This window comes from Dendrobates tinctorius, unplaced genomic scaffold, assembly GCF_039654945.1.
Source record: "Dendrobates tinctorius isolate UK_male_01 unplaced genomic scaffold, ASM3965494v1 ptg000163l, whole genome shotgun sequence".
NCBI lineage: Eukaryota > Metazoa > Chordata > Amphibia > Anura > Dendrobatidae > Dendrobates > Dendrobates tinctorius.
The window spans coordinates 4146811-4166256 of NW_027361830.1; the positions used below are offsets into that span (position 1 = coordinate 4146811).

The 19446-nt window shown below is 39.3% G+C and overlaps 1 protein-coding gene across 6 annotated transcripts in view; it reads right to left on the reverse strand.

Moving 5' to 3' along the window:
- The window catches only part of GMDS (GDP-mannose 4,6-dehydratase), a 944793-nt gene that overhangs the window by 203966 nt on the left and 721381 nt on the right, over positions 1-19446 (reverse strand). The gene's annotated exons all lie outside the window — the stretch shown is intronic.

Consider the following 19446-nt stretch of genomic DNA (forward strand, 5'->3'; position numbering starts at 1 on the left):
ACAACAATTCGGACTTACATATACCACAGCCGAAAGAAAAGTTCCAGAAAATAAAGTTAAAACTGTACAATATTTTATTTAGTATTATTAAAATGGTAACAAGATTAAAACAATCAAAAGCGCCCAAAAATAGGGGAGATGTGAAGGCGTGCAAAATATCTGGCAGCTCATACACCACTAATAATATATATCCCATAATAAGTCCATAATATAACGCTATACCTTCACAATAGAGTAAGAAATCAAGGTACATTACCAGGGAAAGCAGGTTAAACGGTGAGGGAACAGGAACACGGGGAATTGCACGTCTCTCCTCACCCGTGAGAGTCCCTCAAGGCTCTATCCTAGGACCCCTACTCTTATCCAGCTATACCCTTACATAGGACAACTCAAAGTCTCATGGCTTCCAGTACCATCTCTACACTGATGACACTCATCTACCCCTCTGACCCAGATCGTCACCTCTCTGCTGTCCAGAATCCCTGAATGTCTATCAACTATATCCTCCTCAAGCTCAATGTGGACAAATCTGAACTCATCTTTCCTCCATCTCACGTATCTTCCCTACCTGATCTATCACAAAAAAATGACATCACACTTTCCCCTGTACCAGAAATCCACTATTTCGGAGTAACCCTTGACTCATTCAAGCCTTTGCCATCGCCTGTGGCCTCCACTTCAAAAATGTTTCCAGAATCCGTCCTTTCCTCAGCCCTCAATCTACTAAAATGCTTGTACATGCCCTCATCATCTCCTGCCTCAACTACTGCAACAATCTCTTCTGTGGCCTCCCTGCTAACACTCTTGCACCCCTCCAATCTGTCCTTAACTATGCTGCCCGACTAATTCATCTCCATCTTTGCTACTCCTACACTTCTCACCTTTGCAAATCCCTTCTTTAGCTCCCAATTCCCCAGCAGATCCAGTTAAAATTATTAACACTGACCTACAAAACCATCTATAACTTTTCTCCTCCATACATCTCCGAACTTATATTCTTTCACGTAATCTCCGGTCTTCCCAAGACTTCCTTCTCTTCTCCACACTTATTCGCTCCTTACCCAATTGCCTCCAAGACTTCTGAATATCCCCAATTGTCTGGAATTCTGTGCGTCCAATTATCAGATCTTTCAGACGGAAGCTGAAAACCCACCTCTTCAATAAAGCTTACAGCCTGCAAAAAACCCGCTGCCACCTCAACACCACCAGAGCTGCTGCAACCCCCAACCTACTGTCTCCTTCCCAGTCATCCTGCAAAATGTAAGCAAGGGCAGGGTCCTCTTCTCTCTGTACCAGTCTATCATTGTTAATTTGTTTCCTGTAATGGATATCTGTGTTTTGTATGTAACCCTTTCTTTTGTACAGCACCATGGAATCAATGGTGCTATATAAATAATAATAGTCCTTCCAAAGCCCATAGTAAGGACAAGGGGACATTCATTTTGGGTGGAAGAAATGAGATTCCGGCAGCTAAATAAGAAAGGGTTCTTTACAGTTAGAGCAGTCAGCCTGTGTAATGCCCTACAACAAGAGGTAGTAAGGTAGGCACTAACAGCATTTAAAAAAGGGCTGGATGATTTCCTCCCAACAAATGGCACTATGGATTATAAATAATTGATAAAGAATGTATAACTGGTCGAGAAAGGTTAAACCTGAAGGACTGGTGTCTTTTTTCATCCTATATAACTTTGTAACCTATTTCTCTGATAAGACATAATACAAAATTACTTATATTCACATGTTCTATTGTTTTATTCTTTATTTTGATTTATTTTACTCACTTATATAGCGCCATTAATTCCACAGAGCTTTAGAGACATTATATTTACGTAACGTTTGTTGAAACGACAGTGACTTTATTGTAGGTTTTAATAACACATGATATAGGATAGGTAATAAAATTTATGCTACATTATATCTTAAATTTCTTCATATCAGCAGCATTTAAGATATTGAATGTCAATTAAATTTGTGCTCTACAACAACTTTAATGAAATAGTGCCCCTAGTGGCCAATGTAAAAGGTTAAATTTCCAATTCCAAACATTGCACAGGTGACCATGTAGTCTATGTAGATGGGTGCTGCTAACCCATACATACATCTAAGATCCATTCATTCAGGATGACAGATCTCATGAAGGTATAGGTGGAATAAATCACAGGGCTGTATGGTAAGTTTTTCTTCCCAAGGGAAAAAAAAAAAGCAAATTCAGACAGCACAAATAAGGTGTGGATGACACCACAACAAATAATGCATTTGAAAAACTGCATGCAGTATTACTAGTTTTCATGGAGTTTGCCATTTTTACAGGTGAAACTTTTTTTTAATGTTTCAGGTGTAAAAAACTGCAACCACATCCAATCACATCAATTGAATTTACTCTATAGATCCTCAGGATGCAGTTGTTACCATGATTTTGCTTCCCTGCCACTCCACTACTGCCTCATCTGAATGGGGTCTTATGATAACTGCCTTCTAGAATGATATTATCTATATGACAACGCTGTATGGTTTTCCTTGGTAAATTACACTGAAGGCCAGCTTTTTGGGAGGGATCCTTTTAATATCTCGGATTTACAGACCTCTTTATTAGCTTTTGTACCAGTTTCCGTTTCTGAATTTTCTATTAATGCAACAATTTTTTTTAATTAAAGGCTTTGGAATAAAAGAATTAACCCAGACATATAGGACATCCCCCCACACAGAGAAAATTTAACTGTAATCTAGTAGAGATTTTCCCTTCAGAAAAATAAGTCACTGAAACACTGGGAGAAATCCATAAAGACTAGTTTTCAAAAATTAAATAAATGAACAATTGAAATAAAATATATAAATACAAACTGAAACAAGATTATTTGCATAAGGGCTAGTACCGGCCAACTGGCAGACACAGAGAAGGGCCCCTGTGCAAGAATATATGGGCCCCTTGCAGCCTAAGAGCTCCTAAAAATGCAAAATTGCACCTGCTTTGGAGGGAGAAATGGGCCCCCCTTACATCTTGGGCCCCTGTGCAACTGCACATGTTACACCAATGATATGTCAGCCCCTGGACCAGCCCACAAGGAAACCACAGAATCTGCAGGAGTGAGTTGCCCAATGCCCCATATGAGCAGTAATTGGCACAATACACGATTCCTATGTACAGACAATAACAGCATCTTATCAATCATTTTCCAAACCAATAAACTATTATTGTATAGAAGCAAAGGTAAATATGAGAATAATGTAATATATGCAAGTAGCTCAAATGTGGGCACTTGAGGCAGCATAACAGGGGGGTCCTTGGCACTCCAGTCTCACACTGTAAACCAAGTAAAACTTCTTTAGGTTCAGTAGCCAATGACATTTTCAGCATTAGGCCAGGGTCACACTTGCAAGTGCAATGTGAGAAACTCGCGCTAGTCTCTCGCATCAATACCTGGCACTGCCGCCGGTGGTTCGGACTGGAGCGTTCAGCTGCATAGAAAGACATGAGGCCGTACACTCCGGTCCCGAGTGCCGGCGGCAGTGCCAGGTATTGAGGCGCGAGTTTCTCGCATTGCACTCGCAATGTGACCCAGCCTTACAGTAGATATACTCCGACTACAACAGATATGTGCGCAGTCACTGCCCATCTGGAAACAGTATTCAAACAATAATAAACCAAGCTGAAATATAATGCTTTACTTTGTCGTTCCATAAGAATTTTTTTTTTCTTGCGCCTCCTTACAATCTCATTCCCATAACTATACGCGAACGTGTAGATCAGCCATGTTACTCTTGCTGTTTTTTTTTTAGTTTTTGTAAAACTTATACAACTTTGCAGCAACTTTATTTTTATTAATTGCAATTTAGACAAACAAAACCTTATGAAGCCTATAAACACAAACACATAAGAAACCTGGGAATTTATTTAGCTTGGCAAAGAAAAATGCATTGCACCGTGTTGGTGGGAACACTATGTGCAAGGTGTTGGCCATTTTCGGACAACTCCTTTTCATAGAAAACGCACACAGCCTTTGCACCAAGAACAGAGTCTCCTCTGGACAGGTGCTCCCGGCTGCCATACAGAATCCTCTGTCTATTTAGTGGCAACAATCTTCCATTTCTAGTAACAAAGCACTAGAGCAAACAATATTCTACAATTATGGGGGAGGGACGGATTCAATTGACCATATGCCCCTTTTGTCTTTAATTATCCAGCCATAATAGTAGCACTTTCATCCCAGTGTTTAAACAGCCCACTCCGAGGTGTGAAAGAGACCCTAATGAGATGCCCCATGTAGTAACACCATGGACTATTCCTCATTAGGCCAGATGAGCTCACAGGCATCATTCCTAGACATTCACAAGCAACATTACTTATCTCCCTAGATTTACATAAAGTCAAACATTTCATACTAAAGGCCCTGGGAGGAATCCTTACTCATTAAACAAAGTAGGGTGCATACAGTACTTTCTTTGATATTTAAACTGAGTAGATTAAAAATTTGTGGCAAGCAAAAAGAAAAAAAAAAAAAAAAAAAAGAAGCAAAGCACAACAACTATACATCTCTCATGCCGACTATTGTAGCCATTAAGAACAAACTCCATAAAATACATTTTATAATACAATTTCAGAGGCAGGAGACATTTTTGCATAGTGCAGAGGGGTAAGCTAATGAATTATTACAGACTTACCTAATAAACATAACTGTATAATCAATATACCTACCTAAAATATATATACGTAATGTCTATATAGCCAAGCTATACTTAATATCCATCGACCTACAGAAATCTATTTACTTAACTATCAACCTAACAAATATAACTATATACTCAATACCCATCTTCGTAATAACCATCTAACCCAATATCTAGCTGATAATAAATGTTAGTTATGTACCAAAAATCTAATATATAAATCATTTACCTAAAACTATAAATCCTAACTATACATACAATATCTAAATGCCTAAAGGTACCATCACATTTAGCGATGCACCAGCGATCCCGACAACGATACGACCCGGTCAGGATCGCTGGTGCATCGCTAAGTGGTCGCTAGTGAGCTGCCAAACAGGCAGATCTCACCAGCGACATAGCAGCGGTCGGCGGTTGTTACTTACCTGTCAGACGCGGCGATGATGACGTCCTCCCGCCCACGTCCACGCGTCTCTTGTCGGCCGACGAGAAACAGCCCAGGACGTTCTCATGCGATCAGCGATAACCAGCGGTGGAGCCGGTCGGAGGTAAGTAGGTAAGTATCACACATAGCGATATCGCTAGCAATATCGCTGCTGTGTAACAAAATCGGTGACGCTTTAGCGATATTGCTAGCGATCTTGCTTAGTGTGACGGGGCCTTTATATCTATCCGTATCTGTCTGCCTATAAATTAAATGTATTTACATAACATCTACTTAGAAGCCAATAAACATACAGTGTAGAACAGAAAAAAATATCAAAGTGCTAAAAAAAATTACTGCAAAAAAAAAAAAAAAATTAATTATAAAGACCAAAAAGTTCATAATTGTAGTTTTCCTAACAGACCGCACAATTGTCAAGTGTTGGTCGGTGAACCAAAGGAAAAAGAACCTCTGTAGGTAATCCAAGTACTAAGAATAAAATGTAATCAATCCATAATGACGTATGCACAATAGAAATAAGAGTGGCCCTGATGAAGCATTCGTGAAACACTCGTCAGGTGTGTTTGGTCCGTGAGCCTCTTTCACCTTCGCTGCCAGGATGTATATACTATTATATCCTCAGATTAATTAACTTTTTACTTTAATATAATTTCCTCTGGCATGCCAATTTTATTTCTATTGAGAATGTCATTATAAATTGATTACGTTTTTATCCTTTCTACTTGGATTTTCACTTCCAGGGGTTCTTGTCCCTTTGGTTCACCCACCAACATGTGTCAATTGTGTCCTCTGTGTTGGGACAATTACCATTCTGAACTTTTTTTTTTGGAATTAAAGTTATTATTTTGATTTTTTTTTTTTCCTGTCCTGCACTTTCATTATTGGATTCCGCTTTACGCTAGTGCTATTTGGAACCTTCAACCCCTCTCTGGGTTATGGTTTCAGTTTATCTACCTGGCACATTTAATATTGATCTACTTACCATACATCATATGTCATGTCTCACCTTTGATATGGACTCTGACATTTGATCAGCTGTTATGTTCCCCTATGACAACTTGGGGTCTGCAGGAGACCCCTGTGGGTGTCATTGCCGATCTGCTGTGAGCGCTGCCCCGTGGACGGTGCTCATAGCATTTGAGCATTTCTGCTACACAAAGCAGGGCTGAATCCCTGCTATGTGTAGCTCTTGCGAACAGTAGATCACAGCTTCAAGTCTCCCATGGAAACGATTGAAGTAAACAGTGTAAAAAATAATGTTTTTAAACATTTTAATAGAAAAATATAAAAAGATCAAATCATTCCCCCTTTGCCCCATTCAAAATAAAATTAAAAAACTAAAAATACACATATTTGGGTATCACGGCGTTCAGAAACGCGCAATCTATGAAAACATAAGTCTTGATCCGATCAATAAACGGCGTAATGAAAAAAAAATTTCATAACGCCAGAATTACGTTTTTTTTGGTTGCTACAACATTGCAATAGAATGCAATGACAGGCAATCAAAAGTTAGTATCCATCCCAAAAATATATTGATAAAAACGTCAGCTCGGCAGTCAAAAAATAAGCCCTCATCCAGCCCCAGATCCCAAAAAAAGAAGATGCTGCGGGTCTCAAAAAATGGAGTAATTTTTTTTTTTTTTAAACAAACGTTGGAATTTTTAGTTACCACCTAACTAAAAATAACTTACACATGTTTAATATCTGCAAAAGTGTAATGACTTGGATAATTATATTGGGAGGTAGGTCATTTTTAGCATTTAGTGAACATGGTAAAAAAAATTGTGGAATTGCACTTTTTTTTTGCAATTTCACCACACTTAGATTTTTTTTCACCATTTACCAGTACATTATTTGGTAAAATCAATGGTGTCATTCAAAAGTACAACTTGTCCTACAAAATACAAGCCTTCACATGGCCATATTGACGGAAAAATCTAAAAAGTTATGGCTCTGGGAAGAAGGGGAGGGAAAAACAAAATGGAAAAAAAAGGTCTGCGGTGAAGGGGTTAATTCCCATCTATACATACATCAAGTTACATAATATTCATCTGCCAATCTAATATCTACCCATTAACATAGAGTTGGTGCCCCATTTGCAGCCATTATCTGCCTCTAACAGCTGCGGGAGAAGCAGTTAACCTGAAACTGCGCCATTGACAGCGCGTTGGCATATGGGGCGTGTCGTATTATTCTCTCATCGGCACTCCCTCGATGTGACTGTGGGATGCCGATGTGTTGCCATAACAGCCAGGGTGCTGAAGATCTGTCATCACGGTACTCCTGTAAAAACCAGCCCACTAGACGATCGCAACTTCAAGTCCCCTAAGGGAACTAACAAATACATTAACAAATGAAAAAGTTTAAAAAAAAAATATATAGAAAAAAAGTTCACCCTCCTTTCCCCCATTAAAAATTAATTTAAAAAAATACATGGCACACATTTGGTATCGCAGTGTTCATAAAAGTTCAATATAGCAAAATCTAAGAAATTATGCTGATTGGTAAATGGTAAAATGAGAAAAATAATCAAAACCCCAGAAATGCAGTTTTCCAGTTGCTAATGCAACAGAAAAAAATGTAATAAGCTATCAAAATACAGTATCTATCTAAAATGGTATCAATAAAAACATTGGCTCTGGGTGCAAAAAACAAGCCCTCACGCAGCCACATATCCAAAAAATTGAGAATGTCATGGTTCTGGAAAGTGGTGACTAGTCATGAGCGAACCCATTGAAGTTTGGGTTCAGGAAAAAGAACTGTACCCGAGCTTGAACCAGAATCCAAATAATAGGGTTCTCACAAAAAAAAAAAACAAAAAAAAACCAAGCCCCCACATGGCTATCTCGACTGAAAAATAAAAGAAATTGCTGTTGGAATAAGGGGAGAAAAAAAAAAAAGGAACAGCACCAGATCTTTTTCGCTCATTCTTTTGGAAAAAATATACCAAAATCATTTAAAAAAACAAATCCCACTACATGACATTGCGCTAAAAATCTATTCCAATGTAACAATATAACATTTTTCTTTCATATATTGCAAAAAATCTAAAACACACTTACATGAATGCTAATTTAGGGAACCTTTCTCACAACACTCCGATGTTAAATGATAAAATGTATAAAATGATAGGCACATCTGTCTGAGCAATGGGATCAGTAAACTGTTACACACATGGCAACACGGTGCAGAGTATTAATGGCTCGGATTCAAGTGTTAGGTTCCCAATTGTTTGCTTTGAAAATGCACAGACAAATTGTTCTTTATTGTTAGGACATGTTGAGAGGGAAAACAGCCTGTTGTAACAACTGCAACTTGAGAGGAAATGTTCCTAAATGGTTCGCTGGTCTAGTGTCACTTGTCTGGCAATGTATCCAGCACTTCACGGTTGCTGCCAATACATCTGTATCCAAGGAGATGAATACATTACCCCTATGGCAGGTTTGGCGAACACTCATCCGGCACTACAACATTGTTCTTTTTAGGTGACAGTTTACAGAGGAAGCGCCTTTGTCCATTAAATGCCATGTAACTTATCAGCCTTGTGATGCACATAGCAATCAAACATAAATCATGTAACAAAGGACTATATCAACCCTGATATTTATCTTGGATGGTTACATGATGGCTCAGAAACAAGGCAATGTAGAGTTCTCCGTGATCCCGGAAAGACTGCTTGGCATGTAGCTCAGCAGATCATTGTAGTGATAGGGCCATCTATAGATGACAACCTAGGAATGTATGCCAAGAAGAATAGAGACTAGGGATGAGCTAATATAATATGTACAACACATACAGATATACAGGACCAACTAAGCAAACATCCAGGTCCCCATTCAAGATTATTATTATTATTTATTTATATAGCACCATTGATTCCATGGTGCTGTACATGAGAAGGGGTTACATACAAATTACAGATATCACTTACAGTAAACAAACTAACGATGACAGACTGATACGGAGTGGAGAGAGGACCCTGCCCTTTCGGGCTTACATGCTACAGGTTGGTGGGGAAGGAGACAGTAGGTTGGTGGGTTGCAGCAGTTCCGGTGTTGGTTGAGGTGATATCACCGGTAGTGGTGAGAGAGAAGAAGGTAGCGGGGTCATTGCAGGTTGTAGGCTTTCTTGAAGAGGTGGGTTTTCAGGTTCTGCCTGAAGGATCCAAATGTGGTTGATAGTCGGACTTGTTGGGGCAAAGAATTCCAGAGAATAGATGCACAAAGATGAATAATTCTTAATGGTCGATTCATCTGAAGACACTGTCTATATTCAGCAGCGGTGCTCCAGGTGCGCTGAACGTCTGTGGAGAAAATCCAACCTACCCGAAAATTTCATCCATTATAAGTTTATTCTTCGAACATACAACACTGCCCTTCACCTCTCAAAACAAAACCTATTTCAACACCCTCATCACTTCACTGTCCAATAACCCTAAACATCTCTGACACTTTTCATTCTCTATTCAACCGAAGAGTACAGGCCCCAACCATGGAGCTTCGAGTTGACGATCTGGCCAATTACTTCAAAGAAAAAATTGACCAGATCCGACAGGAAATTATCTCCCAATTCCCTCATACCATGCACTGTCCTACCTCCCCCACTGCATCTAGCTCACTCTCTGATTTTGAACCAGTCACAGAAGAAGAAGTAAGCAGGCTCCTTGCATCTTCTTGCCCAACCACTTGCACCAGTGACCCATTTCCGTCACATCTACTCCAGCCCCTTTCCCCTGCTGTCACCCCTCACCTAACAAATATTTAACCTCTCTCTTCTGGTATCTTTCCCTCCTCATTTAAGCATGCCATCATACATCCACTTCTTAAAAAACCATCCCTCGACCAAAACTGTACCGCTAACTATAGACCTGTCTCTAATCTTCCCTTCATCTCTAAACTCCTGGAACGCCTGGTCCATTCCCGTCTTATCCGCTATCTCTTTGGTAACTCTCTTCTCGACCCTGTCCAATCCGGTTTCCGCTCTTTACACTCTACTGAAAATGCCCTCACTAAAGTCTCTAATGATCTACTAACAGCTAAATCAAATGGTCATTACTCCATGCTAATTCTCTTGGATCTCTCTGCAGCATTCGACACTGTGGATCATCAGCTCCTCCTCATTATGCTCCATTCCATTGGCCTCAAGGACACCATTCTCTCCTGGTTCTCCTCCTATCTCTCTGACAGCTTTTTTACTGTATCTTTTGCTGGCTCCTCCTCCTCTCACCTTCCCCTTACTGTTGGGGTTCCTCAAGGATCAGTCCTAGGCCCCCTCCTCTTCTCTTTGTATACTGCCCCTATTGGTCAATCAGTAGATTTGGATTCCAGTACTCTCTCTATGCTGACGACACCCAATTAGACGCTTCTTCTCCTGACATGACGCCAGCCTTTCTAGAAAACACCAGCGATTGTCTAAACGCTGTGTCTAACATCATGTCTTCACTATATCTGAAACTGAACCTGTCAAAGACTGAACTCCTTGTGTTTCCTCCCGCTACTAATGTACCTATACCCGACATTGCCATTTCCGTGTGTGGTTCCACTATTACTCCCAGCAACATTCCCGCTGTCTTGGGGTCATACTTGACTCCGAGCTTTCCTTTGTCCCCCACATACGATTACTGGCTCGCTCTTGTTTTCTGCACCTCAAAAACATTTCTAGAATTCGACCTTTTCTTACTTTTGACTCTGCAAAAACTTACTGTTCCTCTTATTCATTCTCGTCTCGACTATTGTAACTCCCTTATAATCGGTCTCCCTATTACCAAACTCTCCCCCCTCCAATCTGTCTTGAATGCTGCTGCCAGGATCATATTCCTCGCCAATCGTTACACCGATGCCTCTACCTTGTGCCAGTCATTACACTGGCTACCCATCCACTCCAGAATCCAGTACAAACTTATTACCCTCACCCACAAAGCTCTTCATGGCTCAGCACCACCCTACATCTCCCTTGTTTCAGTATACCATCCTACCCGCGCCCTCCGTTCTGCTGATGACCTGAGGTTAGCATCCTCAATAATCAGAACCTCCCACTCCCGTCTCCAAGACTATACACGTGCTGCGCCAATTCTTTGGAATGCACTTCCCAGGTCAATACGAGTAGTCCCCAATCCCCACAAGTTTAAGCGTGCCCTGAAAACAGATTTATTCAGACTGGCCTATCACCTCAACACATTAACCTAATCTATCCCTGTGTGGCACAGCCAAAAGTTTTACCATAACCAGGTTCCCCGCATCATGTTCCCACATGCTTTATGCATCCATTAGCCCTCTGTGTCCGTACTGTTACACACTTAACATTATGGCTGGTCCATACAATCAGGGCAACTGTTACCACCCACCTTTCGTGTCTCCCCTTTTTTCCTCACAGATTGTAAGCTTGCGAGCAGGGCCCTCATTCCTCTTGGTATGTTATGATCTATGTGATTATTGTTATGCTGTTATGTCTATTGTCTGTACAAGTCCCCTCTGAAATGTAAAGTGCTGCAGAATATGTAGGCGGTATAGAAATAAAAATTATTATTCAATTACGCACAAATAATGATTTTATCCAGGATTCAGAAGAGAACTTTCCCTACTGTCAAAAATTGCTAAAAATACTGTGAAGTACTTTGAATGTGAGCCTCAATGTTGACAGTGAAGACAATTTCTGGTGGCACTATATAAGCAGGCATAATAGGCTGATCTATAAGTCTTCAAACTTTGTCTAATGTGATGGCTCCTTGAAGGTAAGTTTAGATTCAACAGTCAGCACACTTCAGCTCCTGAGTACCCCACAATCAGAAAACCTGTACATATACAGATTACCGAAGAGCTGCAAATATATTAGGATGGCACTACTGAGACCTTCTCTAGAAAACCTTTTAACACTTTAAGTGTAATAGACTCTAATTGCTAATCTAACCTGTATTTTGAAGGGTTTTTGTTCTGGCATGCAAGTTCCACTTTTTGTGTGCTTTGTAATAAGAATTATCTAGGTATTGCACTGCCAGAACCTTCCATCTCAATACTATAGACCTACAGCACATTCATGGGTGGGTAGGGATATTCCTGCACCGTGAGGACCCTAATACAGTAGCATGTAAAAGTTTGGGCACCCCTAGTCAAAATTACTGTTCTTGTGAAGAGTTCAGCAAGTTGAATAAATGATTTTTGATTTTTAAAAGGTCACTTGAACTTTACATTTCCTTTGAAGGTTGGAAAAAATATATAAATACTTTTTCATTTTAAAAATTACAAACAGGAAAATGGGCCGATGCAAAAGTTTGGACAGTCTTGGAGGAGATTTGAGTGCTCCGATAACTTTGACAGAGGTTTCAGACCTTAATTAGCCTGTTAGGGTTATGGCTTTTTCTCCATCATCATTGGTAAAGGCCAGGTGATGCAAATTTCCCAGCTTTATAAAATCCCAGCATCCTCTAACCTTGTGCCAAAAAATAGCAGCCATGGGTTCTTCTAAGCAGCTGCATAGTACTTTGAAAATGAAAATGGTGGAGGCCCACAAAGTAGGAGAAGGCAATAAGAAAATAGCAAAGCATTTTCAAGTTATCCTTTCCTCAGTTTGAAATGTAATTAAGAAATGGCAGTTAAAAGGAACAGTGGAGGTCAACATAAGGTCTGGAAGACCAAGCAAAATTTCAGTAAGAGCTGCTCATAGGATTACTACACAGGCAAATCAGAATCCCTGCTTGACTGCAAAAGACCTCCAGAAAGATTTATCAGACTCTGGAGTTGTGGTACATTGTTCTACTGTACAGAGACACGCACAAATATTTCCTTCCATCAGAAGAAAACCTCTCCAGTATCCTCAACATTAAATTCAGCATAAGAAGTATGCAAAAGAATATCTAAACAAGCCTGATGCATTTTAGAAACAAGTCCTGTGGATCAATGAGGTTAAAATAGAACTCTCTGGCCACAATGATCAAAGGGTATGTTTGAAATTAAAAAAAAAAAAAAAAAAAAAACGCAAGCTGAAGGTTTTACAATGGACTTGATAGTACCCAGATCTGAACATCACTAAAAAGCTTTTTTTATCCCAATATTCAAGTGTTTGTTCCTGGGATGATCAAACTGTTTACACTGCACGCTCGGAGAAGGGTATTTCTAGAAAACACAGACATGGACGCTGAGGCAATGGGAAAATTTTGGCAAGTCACTTGCTTTAAGAATGAAATTTCCTTTTTAAATACAAAATGTGCATCTCACAACCTTTTTCTCAAGACATATTTCGTCATGTAGGTGCTTTCCATATATGCAATCCAATAAGAACACATTCTTTTTACATGGTGGGAAATTCTTTAATCCTATATTTGTTGTAAAATGGCTTTCACACTTTTTCTCCTCAATAAGACACAAAAAGAAATACATAGAAAGCTTTTTGTTTTGTGGTATTTTACCCACAGAGGTCGCTATAGGATTTGAAAAGCATTAGGAAACAAAATAAAAAAAAAAAAAAAAAAACTGAAAAATGCTTATGAGGTACTATAAAAATACATTGTAGTATCGTGTTAGCCAGAAAAATCAAATCAATGTAAATACTTTCATGCTCAAAAATGACAAAAGCATTCTAGGAGTGATTTTTTTTATTGGCTAACCAGAAGAATTGTGTTTGCATCTTTCTGAGCACAGATGCTCCTTCTTCAGGCAGGATTACAAATTAATTATGGAGACTGTTTTTGTCTCAGTAACTCATTTTTTAAGCCTGCTTGAAGGAGCCTCTGTGCTCTGAAAGCTGCAAACACAATTCTTCTGGTTAGCCAATAAAAACATCGCTTCTAGAATACGTTTGTCATTTTTGGGCATGAAAGTATTTACATGAAAAATGCATGAAATTCAAGGCACTTTTTGACTTTTGTTTAAAACTGCTCAAAAACATTGTAAAGAAGGCCTACAGCGCACAACTCTGCAATACTTTGCATTATTCACCAACATATTTTCACTTTTGAGAAATGTATAAATACTGCAGTTTAGAGCATGCAGCACAGATATAACCAGTTCACATTAACCCTGCATACAACCCATCTATAATCTAAGAATCCAAGAAAATACACCTGCACACACCAAATCCTTTTAGTGTGTCTTGACAAAGCTGTTCACAGCAGAGTTCCTAAAGATTTAGAATAAGGTCAAATGTGGCATTCCCATTGTGGCTATCAATGCCACATGGTTGAAAACGACATAATCAGGTATTTGCTGAGGTTTTTAAATTGCCTACTAATTTTTAATTTTGCAGGGGAATTAAAAAAAAAAAAAAATGTTATAATAAGCAGTTAAAAACTTTAGTTGCCACCTAGCCCTTGGATTCAAGGCCACAATGCAAAAGCCACATCTGGTCTTCCCTAGAAGGCCGGGTCACACTGCATTATGGCAGTCCGTTAGATGGCCTGCGTTACACCACGGCATAACGCGGTGTAACGCAGTCCGTTAATACTTCCATAGACCCCCAATGTCGGGCGCATCGCGACACATGCCGTAAAGCGGCACGTGTTCATGATGTGCCATCATTCAGTGACGGAGCCTCGGACGCGGGCTGCAGCGTCTGAGGCTCAGTCACCGCTAGTGCTGATGAATCATCAGAGCTAGGGGGTATAGCATAACGTGATCGCGTTATGCTATACCGTTTAACCAGCCTGTCAAGCAGATACTTCACAGTAATCGTGTAAAAAAGTGCCCATTTTCGATTGCTAAAACTGCTCGGACGTCATTCACACACAAAATAATAGGTGTGGAAAAGGCATTGAAAAAATGGTAATGTCAGTGTAGCCCTGGAATTCTGAAACTTAGAAGTCAGACCATGAAAATGCCGGCACCAAAAGTGATACCTGGGCATCCCATCTTCTGAGGTCAACGTTTATGCCAAAATTTAATAATACTCCACAGTTTCTATTTTTTTCCTTCAATTTACGTTGCATTTATATTAATTTCATGTGCAACTAACAAGAGTTTTTGGAAATATGGTTTGGTTGCTTACCCATTTACATTATATGATTATCATGCCCGATTAACCGTAAGCATTTGGGTCTGAGCAATCTTCAGCTTGTCTAAATAGGATTTTGCTTGCCATATATAAACTGGGATTCTACCAGCTCTCTATATTTATCTCTGATACATGGTAAGGTTTTTTTTTTTTAATATTAGATAGTGTAGGACCGTCCCGATCAGTGTCACCTTGTTGACGGTGAGATGGCTTTTATGCAATTTTTGATCAAAAACAATATTACTAAGAACGCTTATTTAAATGCACTTTTGCTTTCACTTATTTAGTTACAGCAGGGTTTTTGTTCATTTAGTCTTTTGTAGGTTTTGTATGTTTTATGGCCAATGTGAACATGTGTTTATGTGCTGCATGTATACCAGGCTCAATTTTTGGGTTTTTCCCTATATTTAAAGATTGGTATCCCGTGCCCCAGATTAATCAGTCACAATAAAATCCAGAAAGAAATGTACAGACAACACCAACGCGTTTCGATGCAAACTGGGTTCTTACAAAATGATGTGGCGGCACGGTGGCTCAGTGGTTAGCGCTGCAGCCTTGCAGTGCTGGGGTCCTGGGTTCAAATCCCACCAAGGACAACATCTGCAAGGCGTTTGTTAGCGTGGGTTTGCATGGGTGTTTGCGTGGGTTTCCTGATGGGGAATTTAGATTGTGAGCCTTCAGGGACAGCGATGCTAATGTGTGCAAAAGTGTAAAGCGCTGCGGAATTTGTTAGCGCTATATAAAAAAAATAAAGATTATAAAAGAAAAGAAAAGATGTCTGCTTCCTTTGATGGCTCAATTCTGATTTCATGTTTAACTCTAAAGAAGATTTCGCTGAGCAGCGTATGCTTTCCACATGACTATCCTTGGAAAAAGTGGTGTTATATATAGCAAACACGCAAGTCCAGCTTAGACATTGAGAAAAAAAATACAAAACTTTTCTCTTTGTCTATAGTGAAAAAGGAAATAGTCACAGACTTTCAAGCCCTCATTGGATAATGTTTGTTTTCACTGCTTATGCTGTGTCTGAAATTTGCATAGCGTACGAGTTACTTGTCTGGAACAAGTGCCAGAAATCTGCAGCTACAACAATGGTCAGACAGACTCTCCCAGGCCCCTGACCTACCAATTTCTAGGCATTTCCTCTAATAGTTCACATTGTACCAGACCTCAGTCTGAGAACGAGAAACGAGAGCTGCATCGTGGCTGATTTATTTATCATTACTGGATCTTTTACTAGTTTTAACAGAGGAGAAAAACTTTGTTTAAATTCCACCGAGTGTAATTAATGGTTATTGAGACGTAAATGAAGAACAGGTGACATTTGGAATTAGAAGATAAATGATCCAGTGTTTTAGTGTGATAATGGGTTAGTAATTGCTATAAAGCTAAGGAATATTGAACCCCATCATAATGCTAGATCATGTCCTGAGCACAAAGGCCTCTGTGTGAGAGCTACTCAGCCGTTTACCTCCTTATACAGCTGCAGAGCGGATTTGGTCCATTTATTCCCTGATGGACTGCACAGCTCAGGCAAAAGTTCACCAATTCTCACCTTCCTGTTCACATGCTGAACCACATGACCCATGACACGGTGGGCCACAATCTCAGATACAATCACTGCAACCTCTTGGCTATCTTTTAACCGCATTAGATAGGTCACATATTTGAAGAATTGGACAGGCTTTTCCCAATAACTTTTTTCTTTCTTGCTGGATTAAGAAAAAAACCGTGAACTTTCTGCTACCTTTTGCTTCAAGGTTACCGTAATTGTTTATTTTACACTCGCGTCAAAAATCACACTTATCGGGGATTCACAATCTATTATGGGTCATTCCAAGGTGGTAGAATTTCTATACCTCTAGCTTGGGTAGCCTCTGCAGCCTGCACATGAAATATTCTGCCAACCCTCCTGAGATGTCAATGGTGAATCGCTGATATTTCTAGGCGAGTCACTACATTGATAAATAGAAAACTCCTTCCTTTGCCTTTCTAAGCAGACGTGTACAATTTCAGATTGTATTACAGATAATGTAACTGAAAATTTGAATAGAAGAGGAAACAAATATTTATAAAATTAGTTCACATTTTATGCCCTTTTTAATTCCAGAAATTTAACCCCTTCACGCTGCGACAGATTTCCATTTTTTGCGTTTCCATTTTTTCCTCCCCTTCTTCCCAGAGCCATAGCTCTTATTTTTCTGTCCACATAGATTTGTACTTTGGAATTGTGAATAAACACAATTTTGACATTGTTTTTTGGGAATTGCTTTTGAGGTGTACATTTTATGGTTAAAAAATCCATGCAATATGATTCTGCTCATCAGCATGATTACGACCATTCCAAAGACATACTGATAGGGAATTTAGATTGTGAGCCCCATTGGGGACAGCAATAATGTGTGCAAACTGTAAAGCGCTGCGGAATATGTTAGAGCTATATAAAAATAAAGATTATTTAATACCAACATGTCCAGTTTTTTTTTCTTAATTATTTTAGTGATGAAAAAAAAAAATCAGACGTTTGCAAAAACAAAAGTTTCGGGTTGTGTCACCATTTTCCCGAGACCCTTAATTTTATTTTACCACCGATAGAGCTGTGTGATGGATTATTTTTTTGAGGGGAGAGACGTTTATATTAGTACCATTTTGAGATATATGCGACTGTTTGATTGCTGGTTAGAGCATTTTAAGTGGAATTGCGGTGACAAAAAACAATTTTGGGGTTCTTGAATTTATTTTTGTTTGCGGTAATACCAATCGGGTCAATTTTTATATTTTGAAGGAATTGGACATTTCTGAAGGTGGCAATACCATGTTTTTTTATTTTTTAATATCAATGGGGAAAAAGGGGTGATCTGAACTTAGTTTTTTATTAAATTTTTGCATTTTTCTTTTACTTTTTATTGTTAGCCCCTTTAGGGGACTTGAAGATGCAATCGTACAATTGCTTGTGCTATATACAGTGATGCCACGACCCGAGATCACGTCATGGGTGTGCAGAGACTGACAGCGGCATTTAACAATTTAATTAATCGAGGGCGGATCGGAGACCTGCGATTGTTAGTGGCATGTCCTGGCCGTAATACACAGCCATTACCTGCTGTGTTTTGGGTGGACTCGCTGCATGAGACTGCTCCATAAACAAGCTTCTGACATGCGACATACATGTACAACGGAAGTCATGAACGAGTTAAAAAAAAAAAAATGGAGATGTCACCATTTTTTTTTTTACATATGGAAGTAGTACTTTTTTTGTAGCGATCCGACGTAAAAGTCAAAGAAATCTAGTGTAAAAATTATACGTAAATCAGACAGGAAGTGCATTGAGGGTGTGGCAACGTACTTGAAAGAAACCGTTTAAGTGCATTGACACGTCACCAGTGCACTTCCAGTCTGATCTACATATGCCTTCACTAGACTGGTACATTAGATGTCTACAGAAGAAAAAAGTGCCTTTTTTATTGGGGTACAAGCGCCTATACAGCCATATTGCCATCTCTGTATGTAAAAACATCACAGATTTCTTTGACGACACTTGCCTTTCTTTAAGACTCTTCATGTATCCATCTTATTTAACATCAATTACATTTGTGAGTAATAACTGTACAGTTATACAGGGAAAAACACTCAATTGAGATACACAAGGGAAATATGCCAGGTTAATACGTTCTGTCAAGCTACGTGACTAAGACACCTGCTTTGCGAGTCTTACCTAGGTCTTCTGCCAAAAAAAGAAAAAAAAAAAATCCCCTTACATGCCCATTCAAGTGATAAAGGCTGTTTCAAAACAGAATTGAAAATCCCAAGGCTTTGCTCTAATATATATGAGGGAAACACCCACTGCAGAGACATTCGCATGCATTTCACACCTGGACTAGTGAAGGAGAAAAACCTCAAGTGGATTAACAAACACTGAATCCATTTTCTGTAGACTTCTGTCCTCACACATTTTAGGGCAAGGAGAGACTCCTGTAACTTCCCTTTCTTCTGCTCAGCATCCAGTCTAGGAAAACTTATTAACTGTGTTATCAACCATGACAAACACGTCTCGTTAATCAAACTTCTGTTTAACTGCCTTTATCTAAGGAGCTTTCCCTGTGCTTCTGTACTACATGGAGCGGAGCCTCTTCACACCTTCCTCTACTGCTCCAAAATTGCCTCAAACTATCACACGTACCATTATATAAAAGGGAATTTGTAGATCAGGAATTATCACGTGCTGTGGAATGTGTTGGCGCTATATAAAATTATTATACCAGGGCAACGCTAAGGCTTCTGGGCAATTTCAATCAAGACAAAATAACAGATTATATTACCAGCTCAGGACAATTATGTAAAATGATTACATA